This window comes from Salmo salar, chromosome 19 (assembly GCF_965601325.2).
Source record: "Salmo salar chromosome 19, fSalSal1, whole genome shotgun sequence".
NCBI classification, from domain to species: Eukaryota; Metazoa; Chordata; class Actinopteri; order Salmoniformes; family Salmonidae; genus Salmo; species Salmo salar.
In genome coordinates, this window is record NC_138309.1 from 27,550,029 (window position 1) to 27,563,703 (window position 13,675).

Consider the following 13,675-nt stretch of genomic DNA (forward strand, 5'->3'; position numbering starts at 1 on the left):
ATAGGTTTAAAGGTAATACAACACATCAGGTATCCACTTCCTGTCAGAAAATGTCTCAGGGTTTTGCCTGCCAAATGAGTTCTGTTATACTCACAGACACCATTCAAACAGTTTTAGAAACTTTAGAGTGTTTTCTATCCATATATAATAAGTATATGCATATTCTAGTTACTGGGTAGGATTAGTAACCAGATTAAATCGGGTACATTTTTTTTATCCAGACGTGCAAATGCTGCCCCCTAGCCCTAACAGGTTAATTTGCCCTCCTCAGGCCACCAGCACCCAGACCAGGACCAGCCGATCGCAAACCATCAAGAGCAGTTAAACAGAAGGAAAGACCAGACACAGAGAACACAACCAGGGCGCAGAGGAAGGAACTCTTTTAAAGATACCAATCTACGCCTGGAGCAAGCAGACCACAGATGAGTGCATCCATTGACCTCCGGTTCATGTAACCTGGTCTCACAGAATTATTCTGTATGTAAATCTGAACACTCCATTTAGTATGATATGAGACGTTTCATATGGTATGTATTAACCCCTGGTCGGGCTCCGTCCCGTATAGGACTATTTTATATCGTTTTATAGATACACCTCTCCTGAATCGAACCACGTTGTCCGATTTCAAAAAGGCTTTACAGCAAAAGCAAAACATTAGATTATGTTAGAGGAGTATATCGTAAAAGTAGCCACATAGCCATTTTCCGACCAACCACATGCATCACAAATAACCAAAAAACAGCTAAATGCAGCACTAACCTTTGACAATCTTCATCAGATGACACTCCTAGGACATCATGTTACACAATACATGCATTCTTTTGTTCGATAAAGTTCATATTTATATATAAAAACAGCATTTTACATCGGCGCGTGACGTTGACTAACTATTTTCCCTCAAATGCATCCGGTGAAACAACGCTACAATTTACTAAATTACTATTCAAAAACATTTTTAAAATGTAATATTGTCATTCTAAGATTTATAGATGAACATCTCTTGAAAGCACCTGTAATGCCAGATTTAAAAATAACTTTACTGGGTAATCACACTTTGCGATAAAAGGGGATGCGATACTCAGAAAAATAGGCTACCGTTACAGGTCAGCGCCATCTTGGAACAATCGCATATCAAATCTACTCTTGTATACTATTGTCAATAATCCCTTACCTTTGATTATCTTCCTCAGAAAGCACTTCCAGGAATCCCAGGTCCACAACAAATGTATTTTCGTTCGAAAAAGTTAATCCTTTACGTCCCAATAGCTTGTTCTTGTTAGCGCGTTCTGAAGGCTTTTCCAAAACTTCCGTCGGCTGCGGTACTTCTCTCTCAACAAAATGCATTTTTTTTTAATTTAGGTTCGTTCAAACATGTCAAACGTTGTATAACATAAATCTTTAGGGCCTTTTTCAACCAGAGCTCCAATAAGATTCAAGGGGGACGATTGCATTGTCTTTCAAAACGTTTCGAAAGGGGAGGGTAGCCAGGGGCACCGGCGTCATAATGGTGATGGCCCTCCTCATGTGACCACTTTCCACAGCGTCTCATTCAGTCAGTTTTCACAGTAGGAGACTCAAACCACTTTGTAAAGACTGGGGACATCTAGTGGAAGCAATAGGAAGTGCTCAATGAACCATTGCTCACGGTGTGATTAATAGGCAAAGTGATGAAGTTGAGTCCGCAATTCAGAATTCCACATCCTGTTACGATCGGTCTTGGGGTTTTGACTGCCATATGAGTTCTGTTATACTCACAGACACCATTCAAACAGTTTTAGAAACTTTAGGGTGTTTTCTATCCACAAGTATTAATTATATGTATATCCTAGCTTCTGAGTTTGAGTAGGAGGCCGTTTAAAATGGGCACGATTTTTTTCAAAAATCGCTGTAGTGCCCCCTATCCTAGGCGACCGTCAAGAGGTTAATTTGTGGATTTCCATCACCCATTTCGTGTGATATGTTACGAATTAAGGGAAAGGGGGGTCAGTTGTCCAACTGAAAGTATGCAACTGAAATGTGTCTTTTAACTCTACCCCTCTAAATCAGAGAGGTGCGGGGGGCTGCCTTAATCAACATCCATGTCTTCAACACCCGGAGAACAGTGTGTTAAAATTTTTAACTGCCTTGCTCAGGGGCAGAGCGACAGATTTTTACCTACAATACATATTATGTGTTTCGAATTTGCCGAACGTACAATATGTTACGAATTTGCTAAATGTATGATATGTATCGAATTCTAGCTAGGTGGCTAACATTAGCTGGGCTAGGGGTTAGGGTTAAGTTTAGGAGTTAGTAGAAAAGGTTAGAGATAGGGTTAGGGGAAAGGTTAGATAACATGATAAGTAGTTGCAAAGTAGCTCAAGATTAGTAAGTAGTTGAAAAGTTGCAAATGAGATAAAATGCAAAAGTTGTCCATGATGAGATTCAAACTTGCAACATTTGGGTTGCTAGATGTTCGCATTATACGCCCAGCCATCCACTTTTCGTTTTTGCCTTAAGTAGCCATCTGTCTTATGTAACATACCAAACGTAACATCATACTAAATGGAGTGTCTCGGATTTATGTACAGAACAATGCAAAATACTCTGAGACCAGGTGCTCGCTCTGAGGTTGTCCTTCCTCCCCCTGCGGGATCAGAGCAGACCAATGACCAGACTAGACATCATCAAGAACCAAAACCACAAATCTCCCAACCCCACCTGAACAAGATGACCGGGATGAACCCAGGAGCGATGACCTGCTACAATGCAGTGAGGCTGACGCTAATGCCCAATGAGGAGGCTGCCAAGGACGGAGACCCCAATTGCCAGGGATCAGCAGGAGCAGCAGCAACAGCAGCAACAACAACTGCCAGACCAGAAACCATGACCCACCTGGAATTCAGCAGAGCAGTTCTCCAGAGAAGTATGGGCTTTGTGCCGTCTGACCTGAACAGGAATAATTTGAAGCCAGTTCCAAAACCTCTAAGTTACTATAACAGTTTTGGTTAAAATTCAGAAATTGCAAAGATTCAGCCCTTTAACAGATTCAGGACATACCCCCTTTCTGAAACAGAATCCAAGGTAGTTACAGTACAGCTTCACAATGAATGCATCCAGGACTATGACATACAAGTTTGGTTAAGCAGGTTTGCCACGCTCAAGTCAGCTGGTAGGAGGGTCCTGGACAAAGGGTCCTGCCACACGTCTCCTGATGTACTGGCCTGTCTCCTGGTAGCGCCTTCATGCTCTGGACACTACGCTTGTAGACTCCGTCTCATGCTACCACTAGAGTGAAAGCACCGCCAGCATTCAAAAGTGACCAAAACATCAGCCAGGAAGCATAGGAACTGAGAAGTGGTCTGTGGTCCCCACCTGCAGAACCACTCCTTTATTGGGGGTGTCTTGCTAATTGCCTATAATTTCCACCTGTTGTCTATTCCATTTGTACAACAGCATGTGACATTTATTGTCAATCAGTGTTGCTTCCTAAGTGGACAGTTTGATTTCACAGAAGTGTAATTGACTTGGAGTTACATTGTGTTGTTTAAGTGTTCACTTTATTTTTTTGAGCAGTGTAGATAGACTACCCCTGGATGCAACCGCTGTGTCAGATTTTAAAATAGCTTACGGAGAAAGCACATTTTTCAATATTCTGAGGACATAGCTCAGCCATCACGGCGAGCTATTCAGACACCCGCCAAGTTCGGGGCAACCTAAACTCAGAATTAGTATTAGAAATATTCTCTTACCTTTGCTGATCTTCTTCAGAATGCACTTCCAGGACTGCTAATTCCACAAGAAATTTTGTTTTTGCTTGAAATAATCCATATTTATGTACAAATACCTCCGTTTTGTTCGTGCGTACAGATTACTTATCCAAAGGCATAAAGCGTGAGCGTGGAACGAGAGATGAAAAGTCAAAATGTTCAATTACCGTACTTAGAAGCATGTCAAACGCTGTTTAAAATCAATCTTTATGGTATTTTTAACGTAAAATTGCTATAATATTCCAACCGGACAATAGCATATTCGTTCAAGAAGAAAAAGAAGGAACAGCGTGCTCACGTGACTGCGCATATCCAATCCCTTTGTTGCCAGGCAGACCACTCAGTAACTGAGCTTCTATTATCTGCCCAGTGACAGGAAAATGCTCAAACCCCTTTCTGAAGGCTTTAGACAGCCAATGGAAGCCTTAGGAAGTGCAACGTCACCCCCCAAACACTGTAGCTTCGATAGAGAATCAAAAGAAGAACTACAATTCTCAGACTTTTCACTTCCTGCTTGGATTTTTCTCAGGTTTTTGCCTGCCATATGAGTTCTGTTATACTACAGACACCATTCAAACAGTTTTAGAAACTTCAGAGTGTTTTCTATCCAAATCTACTAATAATATGCATATTCTAGTTTCTGGGCCAGAGTAGTAACCTGTTTAAATTGGGTACGTTTTTCATCCGGCCATGAAAATACTGCCCCCTAGCCCAGACAGCCATCACTTACATTGAGTGGCTGCTGCCAACATACTCACTCAACTCTAGCCACTTTAATAATGGAAAAATGTATGTAATCAATTTATCACTAGCCACTTTATATAATGCTTACATACCCTACATTACTCATTACCATCTACTGCATCTTGCCTATGCCGTTCGGGCATCACTCATTCATATATTTTTATGTACATATTCGTATTCATTCCTTTACACTTGTGTGTATAAGGTAGTTGTTGTGAAATTGTTAGGTTATATTACTTGTTAGATATTACTGCATGGTCGGAACTAGAAGCACAAGCATTTCGCTATACTCGCATTAACATCTGCTAACCATGTGTATGTGACAAATAAATTTGATTTGATTTAGTAACATGATATTCTCTAACCTAATTTAAATAAGCACCACCTTGTAACCAAAATCAGTGAAGGCTTGTTTGCTGAGGGCTGTAGTTTATATACCTAGATAGTTACTCAACTGGTGCCAACATTTGACTGTAGGATGTCAACAAATATAATTAAAAGTTTACACTATTCATCTATGGCAAAGATACTTACTACATAGTTGAAGTTGGAAGTTTACATACACCTTAGCCAAATACGTTTAAACTCCATTTTTCACAATTCCTGACATTTAATCCTAGTAAAAGTCCCTGTTTTAGGTCAGTTAGGATCACCACTTTATTTTAAGAATGTGAAATGTCAGAATAATAGTAGAGAGAATGATATATTTCAGCTTTTATTTCTTTCATCACATTCCCTGTTGGTCAGAAGTTTGCATACACTCAAATAGTATTTGGTAGCATTGCCTTTAAATTGTTTAATTTGGGTCAAACGTTTCGGATAGCCTTCCACAAGCTTCCCACAATAAGTTGGGTGAATTTTGGCCCATTCCTCCTGACAGAGCTGGTGTAAAGGAGTCAGGTTTGTAGGCCTCTATGCGCGCACATGTTTTTTTAGTTCTGCCCACAAATTTTCTGTAGGGTTGAGGTCAGGGCTTTGTGATGGCAACTCCAACACCTTGACTTCGTTGTCCATACGACATTTTGCCACAACTTTGGAAGTATGCTTGGAGTCATTGTCCATTTGGAAGACCCATTTGCGACCAAGCTTTAATCTCCTTACTGATGTCTTGAGATGTTGATTCAATATAGCCACGTAATTTTCCTACCTCATGATGCCATCTATTTTGTGAAGTGCACCAGTCCCTCCTGCAGCAAAGCACCCCCAAAACATGATGCTGCCACCCCGTGCTTGACGGTTGGGATGGTGTTCTTCGGCTTGCAAGCGTCCCCCTTTTTCCTCTAAACATAACGATGGTCATTATGGCCAAACAGTTCTATTTTTGTTTCATCAGACCAGAGGACATTCCCCCCAAAATAATGATCTTTGTCCCCACTTGCAGTTGCAAACAAGCTTTTTTTATGGCGGTTTTGCAGCAGTGGCTTCTTCCTTGCTGAGCGACCTTTCAGGTTATGTCGATATATGACTTGTTTTACTGTGGATATAGATTATTTTGTACCCGTTTCCTCCAGCATCTTCACAATGTCCTTTGCTGTTGTTCTGGGATTGATTTGCACTTTTCGCACCAAAGTACGTTAATCTCTAGGAGACAGACCGCGTCTCCTTCCTGAGCGGTATGACGGCTGTGTGGTCCCATAGTTTTTATACTTGCGTACTATTGTCTACACCAGAAGTGAATGGCTATATGTAGGAGGAATGTATATGGTGGATGCAATTATGCTTGGAATGTACTGAGTGAAGGAAATATAATTACATGTGGCAGACACTGATAAGGATGGAGAGATCTGGATTAGTGAGGAAGATGTTTGAGGTTAGGTCAGGTCAACTTAAGGGAGAAGGAACAGTTTGTGGAGCGGTACCTTCCTGAGCGGTATGACGGCTGCGTGGTCCCATGGTGTTTATACTTGTGTACTATTGTTTGTACAGATGAACGTGGTACCTTCAGGCATTTGGAAATTGCTCCCAAGGATGAACCAGACTTGTCAAGGTCTTCATTTATTTTCTGAGGTCTTGGCTGATTTCTTTTGATTTTCCCATGATGTCAGGCAAAGAGGCAGTGAGTTTGAAGGTAGGCCTTGAAATCACTCCACAGGTACACCTCTCTTGACTCAAATGGTGTCAATTAGCCTATCAGAAGCTTCTAAAGCCATGACATAATTTTCTAGAATTTTCCAAGCTGTTTAAAGGCACAGTCAACTTCGTGTATGTACATTTATGACCCACTAGAATTGTGATACAGTGAATTATAAGTCAAATAATCTGTCTGTAAACAATTGTTGGAAAAATGACTTGTGTCATGCACAAAGTAGATGTCCTAACCGACTTGCCAAAACTATAGTTTGTTAACAAGAAATTTGTGGAGTGGTTGAAAAACAAGTTTTAATGACTCCAACCTAAGTGTATGTAAACTTCCGACTTCAACTGTATGTCTCCCCTTTCATCTGTGTCTGGTGTTAGATAGAACAAGCTAGCCAGTAACTTCAGCCACCAAAAGGGGGAAGGGTCGTTCAATACTCTGACGCAGTTGACATAGTGCTGTTATGAACAGCATCACAACAGACTTTCCAAACAGGAGCTGCATTAAAAAAATTACGTCATTGATGCAATTGCGATGTTGTTTGAGCTGCTGTGTGTATCATCAAATTAGATTGAGAGGATTTTACTGCTGCACAGTGCATCCACATTTCTTGACATAGGTGTTTCCAAGAGCTGTCAGTCAAGATCATCAATACAAGCTCCCCATCCACCTAGCCTGTCTTTTCAAACTTCCTGGTATTTAGTCATGAGAGAAAAAGTAATTTTTCTAAAATGTTGAGCAATTCTATCCCCCAAAAAATATTATGGGGGATATTTTAGAAACTCAAAAGTAAATTTTACATGGGAATCAGAGTGACATTTCAGGATCTTTAACGGGTTACTGTGTATTTTCCAGCACATTTATGGCGATTGGTCACCGGGAAGTTCTTGTTTACATTTCAGTAATTTACGGTAGCATGCTGCAAGTAGTTATTTTAAAATTCACAGTAACTTACTGTGGTTGATCTCTTTCACACTCACTGACCTGATGGTGTGGCAGGAAGGTCAGTTTGCTGCCAACCTAGAGGTTGAGGCCAAGTGAGGCTGAGTCCTAAGTGTGTTCACCTCAAAGTATGCTTAATAGTTGAAGGTAGTGAGCTACTGGCAGCTAGTTGCAAGTATGTTACTCTGCATTTTGCAATAACTTATTGACAGTTAGTTGCCCGTGAGTTACTAGCAGTTACTGGCTAAGCAACTAACTTCAATGCAGTGTGCCTAAGTGTATATCACTGTATCAGAAGTACGTCATCAATGATGTGAGAAAATGCGAGATCCCACTGATTTCTCTGTGGTTCCGGTACTTTCCAAGCTGATTTCAAACACTGACCTCTACTGGACACCGTACTTACATATATATAGTTAGGATTTTGTAAGAAAAGTTTATCCTAACCAGTAGTTTAGCAGGTAGAGTAGGGAACTGTAGAATATTCAGGGATGTGAGGGTATGAGAATCCTGTTGAAGGTGCAGTATTTTGAAAATTGTTTAATGTGAAACTTCACTTTATGCACTGTTGTTTAAATAATTGGTTTTATTTAGTATAGTATAGCATTCTAAATAATGCCATAGATTGCATTTTTAAAAATAGTCAACTTGAAGACTAAAAAGGGAAGCATGATGTAAGATGCAAACCTGGTATTCCTATTGATTATAGGCCACTACAGCCAACGAGTTTTGACAAAAACAGTGCAAATGAGAGAAAAACGTCCATCTGATAATCACATGCTGCTATTTATTGCTGACCAGCAGATGTCACTAATGTGCATTGTGAACAGATAATGAAACTGAGTTTTGAACCATTTTTCAGTGCAATTTGGTTAAAGCCTCAAGTTCCCATCACTACTGGCTATTAAGTTACTGTGCCTTTTACTTACTGACAGCTGGTTCTCCATTCAGTAATGCAACATTCAGGCAACTAACTTCCATTAAGTTAGTGAGACATGCACAGTAATATCTTAACTGTGCTGCTCTTTATTTACACACCAATTGAAGACCCAACAATGTTAAAAGGGATACTCAACCATTAATAACATAAACATCAAGCACTTAAATTGGTACTACACTTCAACTGACGGTTGGCACAAATACACATATTAGACAATGCCCCCAAATATGCAAATGAGCACCACCGGTACGTTGCCCCCACCTACATTTCAAAGCACAGTGATGATTGTACCTTATATAAAAAATATTGGGTAGAAAAATGTACCATTATACTAGATTGTCTGCACATGTATCCTAAAAGAAACCGACCAGTATCATCTCAGTTCCTATGTGTACCTCTGAAGATACCTTATGTGTACCTTTGACCTTTTTCTATCCCGGGGAACAACAGTGACCCTACCCTACTTTTAAGACTGTTCTTGGTAATAAAGATGTACCTGGTGGCACTGCAGAAACATTAATTCACTCCTGCCTGCCCAAAAGCAGCAAGTTCAAATCCCCAAGGAATTTATGCACATTTTACATCAAGTGTCCCTGAGCACTGCTATTTTTACTTTGGTGTTGTCGGATAATCAGACAATTATTGACTTGATTATGGCAGCTTTTATAAAAGTTCAGAACTGCATTCTTGCCATTAAATCTGTGGTCAATCTCTGTCATGCCCACAGACCTGATGGTGTAGCAGGAAATTCAGCTCATTAGGAACCAAGAGGTTGTGAGTTAAATCCCAAGTGAGGTATAGTTTCAAGTAAACAGCATACTGTCCTTTAACAGCAATAACACCTTCATTCAGCTGTAAAAATTCAGTAACTTATTGTGTTAGGTTCTAAATATCAGAGTAAGAAATTGACTGACACTATGAAAGCTCCAACCAAGTTTATTCACCCATTGGGTCAATACAGCTGCATAAGACAAAGACATGGTTCCACCAGTGGTAGTATATATACCCCAATTTGGGTGGAGTCTCCTCCTTCTCTCTAAACATTACATCTTTATTACTAGGCAGGACGTTAAGTGATACAGGCCACAAACTGTTCCACAAACTGTTCCTTCTCCTTTAAGGTGACCTGACCTAACTTCAAACCCCTTCCTCACTAATCCAGATCTCTCCATCCTTATCAGTGTCTACATTTTGTACATTTTCTTCTTTCACTCAGTACATTCCCAGATTAATTGCATCCACCATATACATTCCTACTACAGCTAACCATTAACTTCTGGTGTAGACCCTAGAGACTATGGCACCCCTCATGTCTCTAGTATAAGTAATGATTACCAATATTTAAAGTTTAGAAATCCAAACCCATCAGTTGCTTACCTTACTTTCACTCCAACCGTTAGTCTCTAGTGTACAGTACAATTACAGGAACTTTTTAACAGTGCAACATTTCATGGCACAAAAGGAAAACGTCACAGCATTAAAGATATGCAAAAAATAAATATGCTTACACATATCAATCTCACCCCTCAATAACTTTTTATCTTTATTTTATTTTTTACAATAGAGCCTTCAAACTCGAATCCAGTTCCAATGCATTTTTCCATTGTTCCCCTCTAATCAGGGACAGATTTAGACCTGGGACACCAGGGGTGTGCAATTAATTATCAAGTAGAACAGAAAACAAGCAGGCTCTGGACCGCTTAGTGTAAGAGTTGAATACTCTTGCTGTAGAGTGTATGCTGGTCCAGCATGGTCTAGCTCAGAGGTGTCAAACTCATTCCACGGAGGGCCTAGTGTCTGACGGTTTTTGTTTTTTCCTTTCAATGAAGACCTAGACAACCAAGTGAGTGGGGTTCCTTACTAATCACTGACCTTATTCATCAATTAAGTCCAAGGGAGGAGCAAAACCCGCAGACACTTGCCCCTCTGTGGAATGAGTTTGACACGTGGTCAAGCTGGTCTGCAAAACCATGCCCATCATTATCATTGACTTGTTTAGAGTTTGGCACATTCTCTTCCTTTACTGAACATTTTCTTTGATCTCGATCAGAGAGTAACTCTCTGGATCCCCTATCTTTAATAGTCTTCTGTTCTGTTAGGAAATGCCTGAGTAGTAGAGGACACAAATATCCAGGTACGGGATTTAGACATCCCAGACATCTCTCCCAGCCGTCGTTCCACTTTACCCAAGGAGGAAGTCCTGTATCCCCTTTGAAGTAATGTGAGGGAGTGTTGTTGGAGGGAAGGGCCAATGGTGGGTAACCCCTTAATCCTCTCTTTGTCACTCTCACTCTCGCATGCATGCATGCATGCATGCGCATGCACGGATGCACGCACACATAAACACCCACACACACACACACACCATGCAGCTAATATTAATATTATCCACCCCATACTATGAGCATCTGTTGTAGCTGGGATGGCTCACTCGGCTGACAGAGATGTTTTACATTTTCAATTGGGGATCAGAGCGGAGCAGGAGAGGAGATGTGGTACGTGAATTATCAGCCATCCCGGGGCAATGTGTGGAGCCCTGAGACTTTTGCTTCCCTCTCTCCAACAACAATGGCTCACTCACACCTATTAAAATGAACCTAGCTCGACCAATTCATCGGTGAAGTATAGGATCAAAGACAACAGAGTACAATGACTGTCAAAATCAATAACCTATGTTTCCAAATAATCCATTAAGATCCAGAATAGATATCTCTATAACATGAAGAAACCTTTTTTACTCACTACTTTTCACAAGTTGCACCTCTGTCACTTGGTCGTGTCATACCATTGTTATGAATGTTCTCAAGCCACCTACCGGCTGTGCAGTAGTGGTGCTGTAAAGTCGTGATAAATCCAGTCATTCTGGATGGAGGCTAAATACTGTTTAGTCTAAATTATACTATGGTGCCTAGAAATACATTGCTAAAGTAGTCAAATATTTTGAAGGAAACAACTTTGCCAGCAATATCTAGTTGTCAAAGTTACTTTAGACAGTTGTCATTAGCTAGCAAAATTTGTCAAACATAGCTAGCAATGCTTACGTTAGCTAGCTAAAATCTGGCGTCCTCCCTTCAATCTTAGTTAACTAATTAACGTTACACTGCATCTAAAGTCAATCTGGCGACATCAAAATGACGACAAAGGGTTTTCCTACTAATTATTTGCCTCCTTCTGAATGTCATTGCATTTCCAAGTCACTGTAATGCACTTTTTATGAAATCTTCATCAGCGCTCATTGATGATGCATTGAGTAGAATGCTTAGTCGGGCATCAGTCCAAAGCGAAAGTTCAAAACAATATTGTGTTGAAACAAGCAATCCGTGAATAGTCTCAAACAAGTGAGAGTAAAGATTATGAACACCCCTTTTTAATTTTCATGCATTTATTTAATTTTGATACAGTATTATCTTATTTGGATACAGCAATCTAAATTTGTACTTTCTCAAAATGGTGTAGTCAATTGCAAGATGATCACAGTTATGTTTGATAACTTCAGTTTGAGGACAACAATCTTTTTTATTCATGTGGTGAATCAATGGTTGTTAAAAAGCTTCAGAGTGAATTGATGGTTGTTAAATCCACGGATTGTAATGTAGTCCCTAGATTGTTACTTTTACAATGTAGTCCACAGTTTTGTTGGTTATATACCTGCGAAAAAACAATGAAGGCTGGAGAATGGTGTCGGAGGGGATGGCTGCTGTTAAACGGGCTCTTAACCAATTGTGGTTTTTGTAGATGTCTATTTACCACCACAAACCGATGTAGGTACGAAGACCGCACTCAATGAGCTATGTAATGCCATTGGCAAACAAGAGAATGCTCACACAGAAGTGGCGCTCCTAATGGCCAGGGACTTTAATGCAGGAACATTTAAATCCGTTTTAACTCATTTCTACAGCATGAATGAGGTAAAAAGGCTGGTCATGATTCACATCAACACCATCATCCCAGAAACCCTAGACCCACTACAATTCACATACCGGCCCAACAGATCCACAGTTGACGCAACCTCTATAGCACTCCGCACTGCCCTTTCCCACCTGGACAAAAGGAACACCTACGTGCGAATGCTGTTCGTTGACTACAGCTCAGTGTTCAACACCATAGTGCCCTCAAAACTCATCACTGAGCTAAGAACCCTGGGACTAAACACCCCCGTCTGCAATTAGATCCTGGACTTCCTGATGGGCTACACCCAGGTGGTAAGGATAGGCAACAACACATCTGCCACACTGATCCTCAACAGGGGGGGCCCCTCTGGGGTGCATGCATAGTCCCCTGCTGTACTCTCTGTTCACCCACCGCTGCGGCACGGTAGCTTTGTGGTTAGAGCGTTGGGCTAGTAACCGAAAGGTTGCAAGTTCGAATCCCTGAGCTGACAAGGTACAAATCTGTCATTCTGCCCCTGAACAAGGCAGTTAACCCACTGTTTCCAGGCTGTCATTGTAAATAAGAATTTGTTCTTAACTGACTTGCCTAGTTAAATAAAGGTATAAAATAAAAAACTGCGTGGCCAAGCACGACTCCAACACCATCATTAACTTTGCTGACGACACAACAGTGGTAGTCCTGATCACTGACAATGATGAGACAGCCTATAGGGAGGAGGTCAGAGACCTGGCGGTGTGGTTCCAGGACAACAACCTCTCTCTCAATGTGAGTAAGACAAAGGAGCTGATCATGGACTATAGGAATAGGAGGGCCGAATAGGCCACATTAACATCAACGGGACTGAAGTGGAGCGGGTTGAGAGTTTTAAGTTCCTTGGTGTCCACATCACCAACAAACTATCATGGTCCAAACACACCAAGACAGTTGTGAAGAGGGCACGACAACTTTTCCCCTCAGGAGACTGAAAAGATTTGGAATGGGTCCCACATCCTCAAAAAGTTGTACAGCTGCACCATCGAGAGCATCTTGACCGGTTGACTGGTATGGCAACTGCTCGGCATCCAACCATAAGGCGCTACAGAGGGTAGTGCGTACGGCCCAGTACATCACTGGGGCCAAGCTTCCTGACATCCAGGACCTATATACTAGGCGGTGTCAGAGAAAGATTGTCAAAGCCTCCTGTCACCCAAGTCATAGACTGTTCTCTCTGCTACTACACGGCAAGCGGTTCTGCGGTGCGAAGTCTAGGACCAAAAGGCTCCTTAACAGCTTCTACAACCAAAGCCCCCCCCCCCTTTGTTTTTACACTGCTGCTACTCGCTGTTTATTATC